Source organism: Pantherophis guttatus, chromosome 4 (genome assembly GCF_059756535.1).
Source record: "Pantherophis guttatus breed Tessera chromosome 4, ASM5975653v1, whole genome shotgun sequence".
NCBI lineage: Eukaryota > Metazoa > Chordata > Lepidosauria > Squamata > Colubridae > Pantherophis > Pantherophis guttatus.
Window position 1 is genome coordinate 90087444 of NC_142066.1, and position 16452 is coordinate 90103895.

The 16452-nt window shown below is 43.3% G+C and overlaps 1 protein-coding gene across 32 annotated transcripts in view; it reads right to left on the minus strand.

The window, feature by feature from the left end:
• The window catches only part of LRRFIP2 (LRR binding FLII interacting protein 2), a 154063-nt gene extending 137868 nt beyond the window's left edge, over positions 1-16195 (minus strand). For all 32 annotated transcript variants that reach the window (XM_087892500.1, XM_087892499.1, XM_087892498.1 and 29 more), the window contains exon 1: positions 10952-16195. The gene's annotated coding sequence lies outside the window, so the exon portion shown is untranslated. The remainder of the gene's footprint in view (positions 1-10951) is intronic.
• Positions 16196-16452: the final 257 nt, after the last annotated feature.

A 16452-nucleotide genomic window follows, 5' to 3' on the forward strand; every position in this document is an offset into this window, starting at 1 on the left:
GTGTAGAAAGGAATTCTAAAGAGAGGCCCGAATGGACCATCTCCAGGACCTATGCATCTGTAGTAACGCCCTCCCATTTCTTGCCAAAACTGGCCAGGCGTCCCCAATGGGAGGGTCCATGAGGCAATTATCATTGGCGCCGGAAAGGACGGCTCCCTCCCCCTTGAAAGGGCTGTCTGGGTGGGAATTGCTTTATTTCCCTGCCCTATCTTATTGTTGATCCTGCCTAGGCTGGAATGGGCGCTGAGATCTAGCTGAACCAACCCCTCTGTCAGGCCCCCGGAATGACTGGCGCCTGAGATATGGAGAAGGACAGGAGTCTGCCCGTTGGGAAAGAGATGGAAGGACCTTACGTTTCTCTGTTGTCTCCATGAGCAGCGGCTCCAGCGATTCTCCAAACAGGTGTTTCCCCAAGATTGGGGCAGAGGCCAGCCTCCACTTTTGCTTGGCATCCACCTGCCATTGGCGGAGCCACAGGAGACGCCTGGAAGCCACAGATGAGGCGATAGCTTTTGAGGCAAGCCTTGCTGCTCCAAGTGTTGCATTCACTGAGAATTCAAGGGCGGCAGCCAACTTATTCAAGGTTTGATGGACTTGCACGTCCACCACAACGATCTTGTCCTGTAATTGTCTGAGCCACATTAATAAGGCCCAATTGAAAGACACTGCGGTGGAGGCTTTTACAGCCCAAGCCGCTGATTGATGAGCCTTTATTAAAGATTATTCAGCATGTCTTTCCTCCGGCTGGAGGGCCTCCTCTAGGGCATCCGTGATGACAGATGGAGTCACTAGTGACACTATTGGGCCATCCACAACCGGCACCTGACATGCCTGTGATAAGTCTGGGGCCATGTTGAAAGACCGCTTATCCAGGAAGCTAGGATTTGCTCCTGTCCCTGAGGTGGCCCACTGTCTATATACAAATATATCTACAAATAACTGTGGAGAAGGAACCACCTCAGCTTCAGCCTTGGGTTCAGAAAACAAAGAGCCCCTGGGCTGCACTGAATCAGGAGATGGGTCTACACCACTTGGCAGATGCCCTGCTGTATTTGAGGCCTTATACAATAAGGATTTAAACAATTGAGGACAGAAAAGACCAACAAAGGGCAGCTGGTCAGGGGATAAGCCCTCTTCCTCTGAGAGCTCCAGCTCTCTATCCATGTCCTCCTGAGAACCAGAGTGATTGGAAAAACTGGGGAGTAAGACCTCTGAGGGTGCAACAATTCCTCTGAAGCCTGCCCTTTAATGGGCACATCAATAGACATTGAGTAGTCTGATCTAAGAGAAGCCGCCGTGTGGCTGTGGCTGCATTGCAATCCAGCTGTTATGCCCCTCTCAATGGCTTCAGATATAATGGCCTCCATGCCAGATGGAATATGGCCTTGCTGCCCTTCTCCCGAGCGGATTCCAGCTGCAGTCGGGGTAAATGTTGCCTCTGCAGGTAAGGCCCTAAATCTGACAGGCTGTTGCCATACTGTTGAGGCAGAAAAAGGATCTGGGAGGGAGCCATACAAAGTTTCCCTGTTGCTGGGCAGATTGCCTGATAAAGGCTGCAGCACCATCTGGCGACGGACTGGTTAGGCAAGCTGTCAGAATCCTGAGGCAGAATAAACTGCCATTCTGCATTATGGTGGGAAGAATGCGCTCGTGAAGGCTGAGGCAGTTGCTCACTGCCAGCCAGTGCCCTGGCCACCTCCCAATCAAGTGCCTTCTGACGCCTAGCCTCATCTCTCTCTGCCGCTTTGGACAGCTTAGGGAGTTTCTTTGATCATTTGGAGATCTTGGCAGCCGCCCTCCTACTTGCAGACCTCGATCCCGAGGTTTCTGCATGTTTGCCTCCCAGTTTGCCAGGCTCTGAGGTAACCAAAGTGACAGCAAGACTCCCGCTGAAGCTGGGCTCCGCATCCGCCATTTTCTCTTAGCCGCTAAACAGCTGAGATGATCAAAGGCTTCTGCTGCGAAAAAACGGAGTCCTGCGGCTTCTTCCAAGCGTGCCCAGGTGAGCAGAGGCTCGGGAATCGTGCCCACAGTCCGAGGCGGCTCATGCCGGCATCACCTGAGTATGCCCGTATCGGGAAGGGACATGTTAAGCATGGCCAGAAGCGGTGGCAGTGGCTGTCACTGACAGCTCAGGCTTACCTGCTAGCCTGGCTTCCCTTCAGCCAGAAGTGGAGCGCAGAGCTTGTCGCCAAGCTGGAATGTGTTGCAGCCTTGCTGTAATGGGCCGAAGGCTCTCAGGTCAGCACTGCGAGCTACACTCAACTGGCTGCTCAGTCAAAGTCATTGGCCAGTGACCTGATTTGCCGCAGTGTGGCCTTCAACGAGCTCAAGCTAAAAGCTCTTCACGCTGGAATAGTTGGTGGTACAGCAGCACTGTGATGATATAGCTGCCACAGGTAAACACACAATTAAAGATCAAGGATTTCTTCTTTTCTCTATCTCTTCCATCTTCAATCTCACCAAGTTCATTACAAAAGTGTTCCATTAGTATAATATTCTAATTACAACAATTATTTTTTCCTCAATCTCTTTTAAAACTTATTTATATCTCTTTTCTAACCAATAGTAAAATTCATTCCATATCTTAAAATATTCTGAATCCTCTTTCCTTTATCGTCATAGTTAAATCTATTCATTTCTGCACAATCTAAACATTTTTTAATTACTTCTCCCTCCAATAGTATGTTGTCTGCTTTCCAATTTTGTGCATAAACAATCCTTGCTGCTGTTATTACATGTATAATCAAATACACATTCTCTTTACTAATTTTCTCCAGTAAGATACCGAATAGGAATAGTTCTGGTTTTAAGTCTATACGTTGTATCATTTCCTCCACCCATAACCCAATGATAATAACATGGAAAGCTTATGGAAAAAGAGTTCGAGTTTTTCTTTAAAGTAAATAAAAAAGAGGACATATCACTTCAGATTGTATGGGACACTATGTAAGCTTATATTAGAGGTCTGGCAATAACTTATTTGGGAAAAAAAGAATAAAAAGAAAAGACAAAACCAGATAAGACTAGAAGAGAAATATAAAAAATTAGAAAAAGAACTCCAAAAAGATATACAAAATAAAAAAATTAAGAAGTTGATGGAAGTGAAAAAACATGAAATAAACTTAAATGAGCAGGAACAATTAGCATATAAATTAAAAGCAACTAAACAGAACTTTTTTGAAAATGCAAATAAACCAGGAAGATGGTTAGCATATAAATTGAAAAAAGAGAAGGAGAAAAAGATGATAACATATTTACAAGATGAAGAGGGGAAAATATGTTACAGAAACGAGGAAAAGAAGATAATTCAAAAATACTGTAAAAAACTTTACTCTCAAGAAAAAATTTCAGAGGAAGAGATATCAAAATAGTTGGAAAAGTCAGATCTACCGAAAATAACAGATCAATATAAGGGGATGTTAGAAGAAAGGGTAACAGTGATAGAATTAACAGAAGCCATAAAAAGACAAAAAAATGGGAAAGCACCTGGACCGGATGGCCTACCAGCAAAATTATACCAAACGTTACAAGAAGCGATGAGCAATGTAATGCTGGAATTATTCAACAAACTTTTAATGAAGGCTAAAATGCCAGTCATGGAGGGAGACATATGTGACACTTATTCCCAAAGAAGATACAGATTTACAACTAATAAAAAATTACAGACTGATTTCGTTATTAAACATGGATTACAAAATCTTTGCCTCAATAATGGCAAACAGACTGAAAAGACCGTTAAATGAACTTATTCATACAGATCAAAATGGATTTTTATTGAAAAGGCAAATTAGAGACAATATGAGGGTAATTTTGGATACTTTGGAGTATTACGAGACACATTCATAAAGACAAATGGCGATGATGTTTTTAGATGCTCAAAAAGCTTTTGACAATGTGAATTGGCAATTCATGACAGAACAATTGCAGAGAATGGACTTTGGAGAGAGATTTATAAATACAGTAAAAACTATCTATGACAGTCAATCTGCTAAGATAATGATAAATGGAGAAATGACGGAGAATGTTCGAATTATGAAGGGTACTAGACAAGGATGTCCTCTATCACCATTATTGTTTATTCTGACTTTAGAAGTACTGAATAGAAATATTAGGCGAGATAGAGAGATAAAGGGAATAAAAATTTAAAAAGAGGAATACAAATTGCAAACGTTTACAGATGATTCATTGTGGAGGAACCACAAGATACAGAACCAAAATTATTACCTCAAATAGAAAACCATGCAAAAGTGTCTGGACTGAAAATAAATAAAGAAAAAACAAAAATTTTGGTTAAAAATATTACAGAAAAATAAAAAAGAGAGATAGAAGAGATATTAGACATACAAGTGGTGAAAAAAGTTAAATATCTAGGAATATATTTGACTTCAAGATGTGCAACGATTAAAGAACTCAATTATTATAGATTTAAAGAACAGATTGAGAAAGACTTGGAGAAATGGAAGAATCTTCAATTGTCAATCATGGGAAGGGTAGCAATCATAAAGATGAACTTATTACCAATATTATTATTTTTATTTCAGACAATACCGATAAAAATTTAAAAGACTTATTTTCAATATTTAAATAAGATAATAAGGAGATTCATATGGCAAGCTAAAAAAGCAAGAATAAGTTTAAAAATGCTTCAGGATACGAGATTACGAGGAGGATTTGGACTCCCGAACTGGGAATTGTATTACCAAGCAACAGCCTTGACATGGTTGAAAGAATGGATTGAACTAAGAAATACAAGACTATTAACACTGGAAAGTCATGATTTACAATTAGGTTGGCATGCCTTTTTATGATATGGTAGAAATAAGATACATTCGTACTTTCATAGACATTATATAAGAAATGCATTGTTATTGGTATGGGAAAAAGTTAGAGATAAATATTATGTGAAAATACCAATATGGTTATCAACAATGGAAGCCTTAATTCACCTAAACGTTTTTAATTTTGGAAATATTGTTAGATATAAAGATTTGTTAACAGATAAGAAGGAATTGAAAAGGAAACAAACCTCGAAGAACAGGGAATTGAAATGGATTGGTATATATATATGCAAATACAAACTAGATATGAAAAAGATGTTAAACTACAGGGTTTTTACTCAGAGAAGACTGAGCTGGATAAGATACTCATGGGAACAGAGGATAAATTAATTTTAAAATGTTATAGTTTTTTATTAAATATAGAATTAGAGGAAGAACAAGTAAAAGAAACAAGGATAGCCTGGGCAAAAAAAATTTGGATATTCAATTGAATTGGATAAATGGCAACAATTATGGAAAATTGTTTGGATGGGGAGGAATACGCTTAGGCTCAACCCATCCAAGACCGAGTGGCTGTGGTTTCCGACGTCCCGATATAGTCAGTTGGTGCCATCACTGACTATTGGGGGCGAATCATTGGCCCCTACGGAGAGGGCGCGCAACTTGGGCATCCTCCTGGATTCACGGCTGTCTTTAGAAGAGCACTTGACGGCCGTGACCAGGAGGATTTTTCATCAGGTTCGCCTGATTCGCCAGTTCCATCCCTTTCTGGATCGGGACTCCTCACGCACAGTCACTCATGCCCTCGTCACCTCCCGCCTGGACTATTGTAATGCTCTCTACATGGGGCTCCTCTTGAGGACCACCTGGAGGCTCCAACTGCCGCAGAGTGCAGCCACGCGGGTGGTAATGGGAACGACTTGGCGTTCCCATGTAACACCCCTCCTGCGCGAGCTGCACTGGCTCCCAGTTGTCTTCCGGGTGCCCTTCAAGGTTTTGGTTACCACCTTTAAAGCGCTCCATGGCTCAGGACCTGGGTACTTGCGGGACCGCCTACTACCACCAATGGCCTCCCACCGGCCGGTACGGTCTCATAGAGAGAGGCTCCTCCGGGTGCCATCGGCCTAACAATGTCGACTGGTGGCCCCCAGGGGGAGAGCCTTCTCTGTGGGGGCACCTACCATCTGGAATGAACTCCCCCCGGAGATACGGAGGATCCCGGATCTGCGTACCTTCCGCTGCGCTCTAAAGACTTTTTTATTTCACCAGGCGGGCCTGGCCTAACTTTCTCCCTCTTTTTAAATATTTTTAATATTTTTAATATTTTTTAGTATTTTTAATATTGAAAGTTTAAATTTGTTTTAAATTGATTGGGTTTTAAATTTGTCTGGGCCAAACTATTTAATTTGATTTTATCTCTGCTTTTTAAATTTTGTGTGTATGGATTTTATTGTTGGCTGTTCACCGCCCTGAGTCCTTCGGGAGTAGGGCGGTATATAAATCAAATAAAAGTAAAAATAAAGAAAGAAATTCTAAATCAACAATGTCCACTGCATACACGGAAAATCAATACAAAATGTTTTATAGATGACATATGCCCACTGAGAAACTGGCAAAAATGTTTAAAGATAAATCAGCTAAATGTTGGAAATGCCACCAGTTACCAGGTTCATATTACCACATGTGGTGGACATGCCCTGAAGCAAAAAGCTACTGTAATAAAATTAACTTATGAGTATTTATAATTTCTTGAATGGCTATAATGAAAGGAGTAAACTAGGCCAGAGAACCTGTTTACTACCGAGGAAAGAGAACATTTATTTGGATCTTTTAAGCCAAAATCATAGGAATAACATTAAATACTGGAATGCCCCCAAATCTCCACACTAATTGTGTCTGCAAATAATTAGCCAGAAACTCTCTTTAGGGTGAGCTATCTCCTTCAAGGGAAGAAAGATACAGATATCTACCTGAAGGAACCTGCTGAGGAATTTTCCGATTTACTCGAAGACAAAATCACTCAGCTTCATTCACAATTAGATGCCAGCATGGTTGCTGGTCCAGTGGAGGCACCTGGAGCAGGTTCTTGCCCAGTTATCCAGAAATAGGAATAGGATTTAGACCTTTATACACTGCTCCATAGTGTTTTACAGCACTCTTTGAGCAGTTTGCAATGTTAACGTATTGCCCCCAACAATCTGGATCCTCATTCTTAAAAACCACAGAAGGATGGAAGGCTGATTAGGACAGAACTCCTGGCAGTAGGCAGAGCTAGCCTATAATACTGCATTCTAACCATTGCACCACCATGGGGATGTTTAACTTTGTTGCTCCTGACGAAGTGGACAGGATCCTAGGGAATATGAGTGCGAGCACCGGTGTTTTACATCGATTACCCTTCTGGTTTGTCAAAACTTCCCAGGAGGCAACATGAGGGTGGGTTCTGGTGGTGATTAATTCTTCCTTGTGGTATTTGTTGTCTGCCCTCTTCTTAAGATGCCACCCTGTTGAATAAAATTTTCAACCTGTTTCCAATCTTCCCTTTTTGGGGAGGGTAATTGAAAAGGCAGTTTTGTGGCAGCTCCAAAGGTTCCTGGATAAAATAGATTACCTAGACCATTTCCAATCAGGATCCAGGCATGGATATAGAATGGAAATGACATTGGTTGCCCTTTTTGATGATCTCTGGCAGGAGCAGGATGGCAGTAGTGCATCCAACCATGCTCTACTTGATCTCTCGACGGCCTTTAATACCATCAACCTTGGTATCTTTCTGGAGCAGCTTCAGGAATTGGGAGGGGGAGGTACTATGTTGTTCTGGTTCACTTCCTTCCTCTGTGGCCGCTCTCAGTCAGTGTTGATAGGGAGCAAGAGGTCCAGCCCTCGTCCCCTGCTTTGTGGGGTCCCACAGGGCTCAGTATTCTCTCCGCTTCCATTTAACATCTACATGAAGCTGCTAGGTGAGATCATCCACCACCATGGACTGAGGTATCTTCAGTATGCTGATGACACCCATGTATATGTCTTGGCCCATGGCAAGTTGAACAATGTCATGACCTTTCTCTCGCAGTACTTAAAGGCTCTTAAGGGCTGAATGGGGAGCAATGGGCTGAAACTGAACCCTGGAAGACTGAATGGCTCTGGGCTTGGGATTCTTTGGTCCATGGAGAATTGCCATATCTGGTCTTGGATGGGGTGACACTGCCCCAAAGAGATCCAGTGTATGATCTGGAGTTTCTCCTGGACTCACAACTCCTGCTTAAGGAGCAGGTGGCAGTTGTAGCCAGGAGGGTCTCTGGGCAACTATGGGTTGTGCACCAGTTATGCCCTTTCCTGGACCAACAATCTCTACTCACAGTCACTCATGCCCTAGTCATCTCCTGACTTGATTATTTCAACATGCATCTTGAAAAGCATTCAGAAGCTCCAAATGGTTCAAGATGGCCCGCATGGTTTTGTGCAGACCCAGATGTGCACAAGTATCACTTTTACAGGACCTGTGATTTGCTTCTGGGTGTAATTCAAGGTGCTGGTTTAAAACCCTACATAGCTTGGGACCAGATTATCTGAAGGACCATCTCTTCCTGGTTAGATCCACCTGACCCATCACATAAAGAGGCAGAGAATGTTGTGGGTTCTCTCTCCTAAGAACATACATCTGGAGGGACCCAGAAAAAGGGCTTCTTTGTGATGACTCCCTCCCTTTGCAACATCATCCCTTTAGAAATCAGACTGGCCTCCATTTTAACACTCTTTTGCAAACCCCTGAAGACCTGGTTTTGCCAACAGGCCTGGGGAACTCAGAGTGGGATGGAACCCATTACATGGCTTGTTTGATTGCTTGTTGTTGGGGGGCAGTTATTTATTCTACTCTTTTCATATTGGATTATTTTTGTAAGCAACCTAGAGTCACTGAAATAGAAATAATGGTTTTGTATCTGAGACTAAAACACATTCTCCCCCCAAAGTAGTCCACAACGGAATCTACAATTAAATCACTGTTTTCTAGAGAATAAGGAGAAAAAAATGGCTAAAAAAGAAAAAAATGTATCTGTTGTTTTATAGTTGCTATAGTTTAACTAGCATTATTTGATGAGGCAGCATATAAATTTTGTTCAATAAATAAGTATCTGCATTCATTTATTTCTGCAATAACTGTATATTGTATACATTCTTGGAACTCAAATCACATAGCTGACAAAGTACATATAAGTAGTCCTTGACATATGTCTACAATTGAGCCCAAAATATTATGACTACAATTGAGACATTTATTAAGTGAGTTTTGTCCCATTTTATTACCTTTCTTGCCATAGTTTTTAAGTTAATCACTGCAGTTTCTAAGTTAATAAGATGGATGTTATATTGACTTTGCTTGTCAGAAGGTTGCAAAAGTTGATCACATGACCCTGGGATATTGTAACTGTCATAAACATGAGTCCAGTGGTGAAATGTAAAATTTGTTACTACCGATTCTGTGGGCATGGCTTGGTGGAGGGTAATGTGACTGGGTGGGCGTGGCCAACTTTTTTTTTTTTACTTTTAAAAGCATTTTTTTCTATAACCTCTTCAGCCTAAGAGGTTGTAAAAAAACGCTTTTAAAAGGCTCTGACAATCCCAGCTGAGCCGCACCATCATCAGAGGCTTTTTTTTTTACTTTTAAAAGCATTTTTCGCCCAAAGAAATTGTAGAAAAAATGCTTTTAAAAGTAAAAAAAAAAAGCCTCTGATGATCATGCAGCTCAGCTGGGCATTGGGGGGGCAGGGATTTGTGCTATCGGTTCTCCGAACCACCCGCCGCCATCGCTACCGGATCAGGTGATCCGGTCCGAACTGGGAGCATTTCACCCTGCATGAGTCAGTTGCCAAGTGTTTGAATTTCGATCATGTGACAATGGGGATGCCACAATGTTCGTAAGTGTGGAAAAGGGTCATGTCACTTTTTTCAGTGCTGTTGTAATTTGGAACAGTGACTAAATGAACTGTTTTAAACCGAGGACTACCTGTACTCATCCACAAAAATTTATGGCAAGAAATAAGGAAGCTCTGGCAATTTCAGAGGTTGCTGAAATTCAACTCTTAGCTTCCTTTACCACACTAGCTAAGAATTTACCATCAACAACTTCTGCCAGTAGTTTTAGAATTTCAGAGGTTGCCCACATACAACTCATGCTATATTTTCTGTCTCCGTTTTAACAGCATCAAAATACTACTATAGTAGTTTGATTACTCATAATTGATTCCTGGAAAAAATCAATAATTAATTTCCCACACTGGTTTAAGAGAATTTTAGATCAATTTAATCTTGATTCAGGATACTAAAATTAACAGGATTAAGAATGCAAATGCTGCTCTCAATTTGAAATAGGCATGGAAAGGAATACCACTAAAAAGCCATCACTGAAACATAACCACCTGCCCACAAACACTATTTCTAAATACATGTCTAGAGCATAATATTTAGATCATATTTGGGCAGCAATCTATTTTTTGCCTATGAAACTCTTTAAAGGATTATTCATCATTATTTTAAATAGTGGATTTGTAAGAGATCTGAATGTAAGCTGTTTACTTACAGATATGCTTAGAATTACAATATTAGATTTAACTGACAAGCTATCATCAGTACAGTAAATACCCTGAATTTTCATCTTTTGCTATAAAAAACAAGAAGACGACCCAGTTTCTTTTCCCAACAAGGAAAAATTCAAGCAGGCTAGTTTTCACTTTTTCTCAGACTCCCCCTCCAACCATACTTCCTAAAAAAGATCCTGTTGAAACACCCTTGAACTCCACGCAACATCTTGTCAGAGACGCTGACAGAGAATTAGGTTGATTTCCCATAGTTAACTTAACCGTGGTTTATTTATATGCTAACATGGAAATTTGAGATTTACTGGAGATTTTACCACAACCGGGTCTCAGAACTCAATAAAAAGTTAGGTATGGGGTTTGCCGAACCGGTGCGATCTGGCTAAATCCCACAACTGTACAACAGTTATGTCTCAAAATGAGTAATAATATTCTGTCGTGATAAATAGAGGCACATAAATGTCTAACATAGGTCCAGAGCTTTCTGCACTCAGGCCTACCCCTTCCGACAAGTCCTGAAACATCAGAAACAATTTCCCCGCCCATCCTTCTGGCAGGAGAGGCTGCCAGCTTCCCTACCCAATTCCGGTTCTCAGCCAGCGCCAACGGCTCTGAGTTTTCTTGCCCAATATTAGCTCCGTCCGAACGAAGAGAAAAGACTAGGGACTCCGAACAAGCCGGTTAGTCAAAGCCACGAAGGGTCCTCGCTGCAGCAAGGATGAGGGAGCTCTCCTTGGACTCAGCTGCTTCTCGAAAGGGAAAAGGAAGCGGACTTCACGGGTTTGTCCCTCCCAGGATCCTATCTTTTTTCCTACGCCTTTTCCCCTTTTGTTTCACGGCGTCGCTACCCAGGCCACTCTACCAGCGAGTGCCCAAAGTGTCACCAACGAGCTTCGGCAGCTGCAATGAAAAATCCTTCAACGACGCGCATGCGCGCCTTCTCGCTTGGAGGCGGGCCCATAAAAGGAAAACGCATGCGCAAGATTGACAACCGAGGTGAGTTTGCTTTCTTTGCCTGAGTTGTTGCTGCGGGCGGCGCTTCTTAAATGTCTCTCGTTCGCTGGGTCAGCAAAACCTATGGAAGTCGTTATATGTGTCCTGCGGCTGTCATTACGTGTCAGATCTGTCTTGTTGCCACTTTCTGACCATAGTGACATCGTCAGTAATTTACGCAGTTGAAAGGAAATATACAGTCGAACAGATAGTTCAGAGAAGATCTGAATAAAAATCTGATCGCAAAAATAACATTAAATCTTTTACTCAAAGGAGTTAAATCCTTCCTATATGGAAGACATTATAAAAACATAAAGCAACATTTTTAACAGAATTAGTGATTTTTTTTAATCCACCAAATTCCAAGGTCGTGTTTTTTAAAAAGGGAAAGTATCTCAAAACACAAATCACAAAGTCTCTTCAACTTGAATCATGAAATTAGAGATTCTGAGATTTTTCATATTGTCACATCATATAATATTGATCCTACAAATTGGTCCTCCTCATTTTGATACTAAATCCACAAAAAAGCACTATCAAACTATAGAGAACATAACTTTGCTTTCTACTGACTCAAACAGATGCTGCTTTTGTGATTTCAGGAGAGGTATTTCATCAATAAAGTTATAGGCTGGCTGAGAAAGTCCTCTAGTCTACACAGAGCAATAATCCTCTGATCAGCCCAGGCAAATGGTTGTCCAGTCTTTGAAAACCTTCAGAAATGGAGCATCCACAATTTCAGAGAAACTCTATTCCACTGATTAATAGCTCTCAAGGTCAATCCTTATTTCAGGCTTGAATGTATCTTTGTAAGGCTTTAGGATATTTGTAGTATCTTCCAGAATGTGGAGAATGAATCCACATCATGTTTCCTTAGCCTTTCTATTGTAATGCTAAACAATAATGACGGAGGCAGGTTAACAATTAACACCTCTTTATTCATTAACAGTAAAGTCTAACAATGACTCGCTCTTTACTTCTAACACTGGTGAGCGAGTGGTTTCCTCAGCACTGACAGCTCCTGAGAGTTGTCAGCATCTCGGCCAATAAGCATGTTCTGATATTCCGCCAGTTAGTTGCCATGCCGGCGGACCAATCAGCTGTGCGTGATTGCCACATGGCCACCGGCTTGCCATAACACTCCTTTCTTCCCAGATTGCGCACGCGTAATCAGCTAAATATGCTGGGTGGTATCGGCTCCTCCCCAACCTGCGCAGTGCGGTGAATTCAGGTGACGCAGATGGAGCTGGTATCAGAGCCTCTGCAACTTTCGGCAATTGCTTAGCTGGTTCTGCGGGACAACCGATCTTCTCCGGCGGCCTATGGGATACAGGTAAGTCCACGACCTTATTTGGGGCATTCGTCTCTGCTGTGTGCGGCATGTTGTCTTCCTCTTCCTCATTTGGCGCTGCCAGTGTCGGCGGGGGAACCGTATCAATTGTAGAAAGGTGACACTTCCTTAATTGATCCACGTGTCACCGCCAAATGCACCCATCCAGTTGTACCCGGTATGAACGGGGCCCCGTTACTTCAACTATCTGTCCTGGAAGCAACCTGAGTCCCCTCCAAAATTTTGGGCATAAATACAGTCCCTCCCCCGGAATGTCCAGGCCCCTCCCATGGAGTCTGGGGTTTTCTCTGTTGAATAGTCGGGATGTAATCAATCGAGGTTGGTTCTCAATCGCCAACCCATTAGCAGCTCGGCCAGGCTACAGTTAATTATAGGGCTAGGAGTTGAGTGTTGAGCGAGGAGATATGTGGTCAGTTTCGTGTGCCAGTCCCCCAGGCCTAACTTAGTCAGGACCTCTTTAGCTGAGTGAATGGCCCATTCAGCAAGGCCATTACTGGCCGGATGGAACGGGGCCGACAGCGCATGGCGAATGGCATGCTTTGCCAAGAACGTCTGGAAGGCCGCCGACATTAGCTGCGGACCATTGTCTAGCAGGTCCGGCAGGCCATGAGTGGCAAACATCTTCCGCAAGACCTTTACTACTATTTCAGTGGTGGTCAAAGTTATGGAGGCGACCTTGACCCACTTTGAATAGGCGTCAACAATAACCATGAAGGTGTGACTCTGGAATGGACCAGCAAAGTCCAGATGGATTCAGGACCACGGAGTCTTAGGGGTCTCCCATTCCCTAGTATCTGCTGTAGTTGGTGCGGATATATTCTCCTGACATTGCTGACATTTTGTCCAGGACCACGGGACTTGGGCTCTTAGGAGGCATGTAGTGGCTCCGCGACAGTGGACTTATGGGGCAAGAAAATGTTATAAAAGTTTAGTAAGCTCAGAAAAGCCTGTAGCTCAGTCCTGTTTGCCAGTTTAGGGGCCTCCAGGATAGCATGCACCTTTGAAGGGGCTGGGTGCAGACTGTCGGCATCAACCAGGAAACCTAGGAATTCCACTTGTCGTGCCCCTAGTTCGCATTTGTTAGCTTTAAGTTTCAGCCCCTTCTGCCGGAAACAATTAAAGACGAGACGAAGGTGGCGAACCAGTTCAGCTTCTGACTTAGCTGACACGAAGATATCGTCGAAATACAGAATCACCCCTGGCAAGCCATGTAAGAGTCTCTCCATCAGGCTCTGGAAGATGCCGGGGGCGACACAAACTCTGAACTGTAGCCTGCGACACCGAAATGCACCTCGATCGGTGACTATAGTTTGCGCGTCCGTGGTGGCATCGTCTACCTCAAGTTGTTGGTACGCTTGAGCCATATCCAGTTTCATGAAGATGGTACCTCAGCCCAAAGAGTGAAGTAGGTGCTGGACCACCAGAACCGGGTAGGGATTTGCCTGGAGGGCCCGATTAATTGTTGCCTTATAATCAGCGCAAATTCGTATCGAGCCATCCGACTTGATTGGGATGACTATGGGCATCTCCCATCTGCCCTGGTCTACAGGTTCTAATATCCCCTGGGCTAACAGTTTATCAATCTCTGCATCAACCTTTGGACGGAGGGCGAAGGGAACCCTGCGCAGCTTAAGCCAAATGGGAGCTACCTGAGGATCCATATTAAAAGATATAGGAGCCCCTTTGTATTTTCCCAGGTTCCCATTGAATACATCCAAGAACTCTTTAACGAGGTCTGTGAATATATCTGATGTAGTGGTATGTACGCCCGTCACTGCCAAACCCAGAGCATCAAACCACTCTAGTCCCAGCAGGCTTGGCAATGAACCGTTCACCACAACAATTTTAAGACGACTGCTGAAAATCCTGTAATTTACCCTAACTCTCCCACAACCTACTATGGGAATTTGATTTCCCTGGTAATCCTGTAGTCTGAGTCTGCATGGCCACAATCTATTCCTCACCATCGAGGGCATTAACAACTTAAGTGTGTTCCATGATATAATAGACACAGATGATCCTGTGTCAATTTCCATTCTATACAGCTTGCCCTCGATAAGTACTGAGAGGAATATCTTCTTTTTTAAATTGATGTCAGCCTGGTCAACTATTTCCTCTGGCCAACTGCGCACAATTGTAAAACAGTCTTCGCCCAACTGTTCTAGCTTGTTTTGTGGCCGGTACCCACGAGCGTTAGGTCTCGCTGGTCTAACAGCCGTTGGTTGTGCTGCTCTACAGGCCCTTGCTAGATGCCCCCTTTTTCCGCACCATCTGCAATCCACATTTTTAAAATGGCAAGTGGAACGGTGGTGGTTTCCACCGCAGCCCCCACACGGACCCTGGGCCTTCTTTCCCTCAGGATCTCTATCCTTCCGGGGAGAAGTTTTAAGGCAGTTGGTCTCTTCTTCCCCATCACTTGCCTGGTCTAACCCCACTTCCTCATAGTGCACAGCGGATGATTTGTCCACTGTTGCTGGGTTGACAGATTTCCTAATTTTCGTAGCTAACTGATCAGATAACTCAGAGGCTCTAGCCTCATCTATTGCTGTTTGCAGCATTACATCAGTCCTAGAAAGCAGACGGCGCTGCAGCTGAATATCCCTGACTCCACAGATCAACTGATCTAACAGGATATCTTCCAGATCGCTAAATTCACAATACAGCGCAGCTTGTCTTAAGGCTGCCATGTATTGAGTGATAGTCTCCCCTTCCAGCTGATATCTATGTCTAAATGCGTGGCGTCTGGCGGCTCTGGACGGCAATGGGGCATAGTGACCTTTCAAAATAGCCAACAGAGTCTCCCATGGCATATCCTGGACCTTACAAGGTGCCAATAAAGCTCGGGCATTTTCAAACATCTCATGCCCATAGACGCTGAGAAATACAGCCAGCTTCCTATCCCCGGATAATCCCTTATAATGATTGGCTGACAGGAAACAATCAAAGTGGTCCAGGAAAGAAGTGGTATTTGCCGGTTCTCCGAACTACTCAAAATTTCCACTACCGGTTCTCCGAACTGCTCAAAATTTCCGGTTCTTCAGAACCTGTCAGAACCTGCTCAATTTCACCCCTGGTATGTATTATTTGGGGTCTCAGGGTCTCCCAGGTCTCCTTTGCGTGATGAAAAGGAGCAAAAGTTGATAAGATTGCCATTCTGGGTCAAGACAGCTTATGTGGCTTTAGATGTTACAACTTCTTGTCGCCTTGGCCCAGCTCCATGCGACAGCTCTTTAAAGTGACTTTGTTAACCCTGCCGCCTGAGGAGAAAATCCCATCCTCGTCGCCAGTATTATAATGCTAAACAATAATGACGGAGGCGTGGTGGGTTAACAATTAACACCTCTTTATTCATTAACAGTAAAATCTAACCATGACTCGCTCCTTACTTCTAACACTGGTGAGCGGGCGGTTTCCTCAGCACTGACAGCTCTTTTATAGCAGAGCTGTCAGCGTCTCTGCCAATAAGCATGTTCTGATATCCCACCAGTTAGTTGCCATGCCGGCGGACCAATCAGCTGTGCGTCCTTGCCACATGGTCGCCGGTTTGCCTTAACACTTTCAATAATTGGAAGACTGCTAATAAAGATCCTCTTGCTGTCCTTCTTTAGGCTAAATATATGCACATTTTAAAACTGATCTTCATAGAATTTAGTCTCCAAGGGCCTCACCATCTCTACTGCTCATCTCTGCACTCTTCCCAACTCCTAAGCCTCTTCCTTGTACTCTAGAGGGTTTT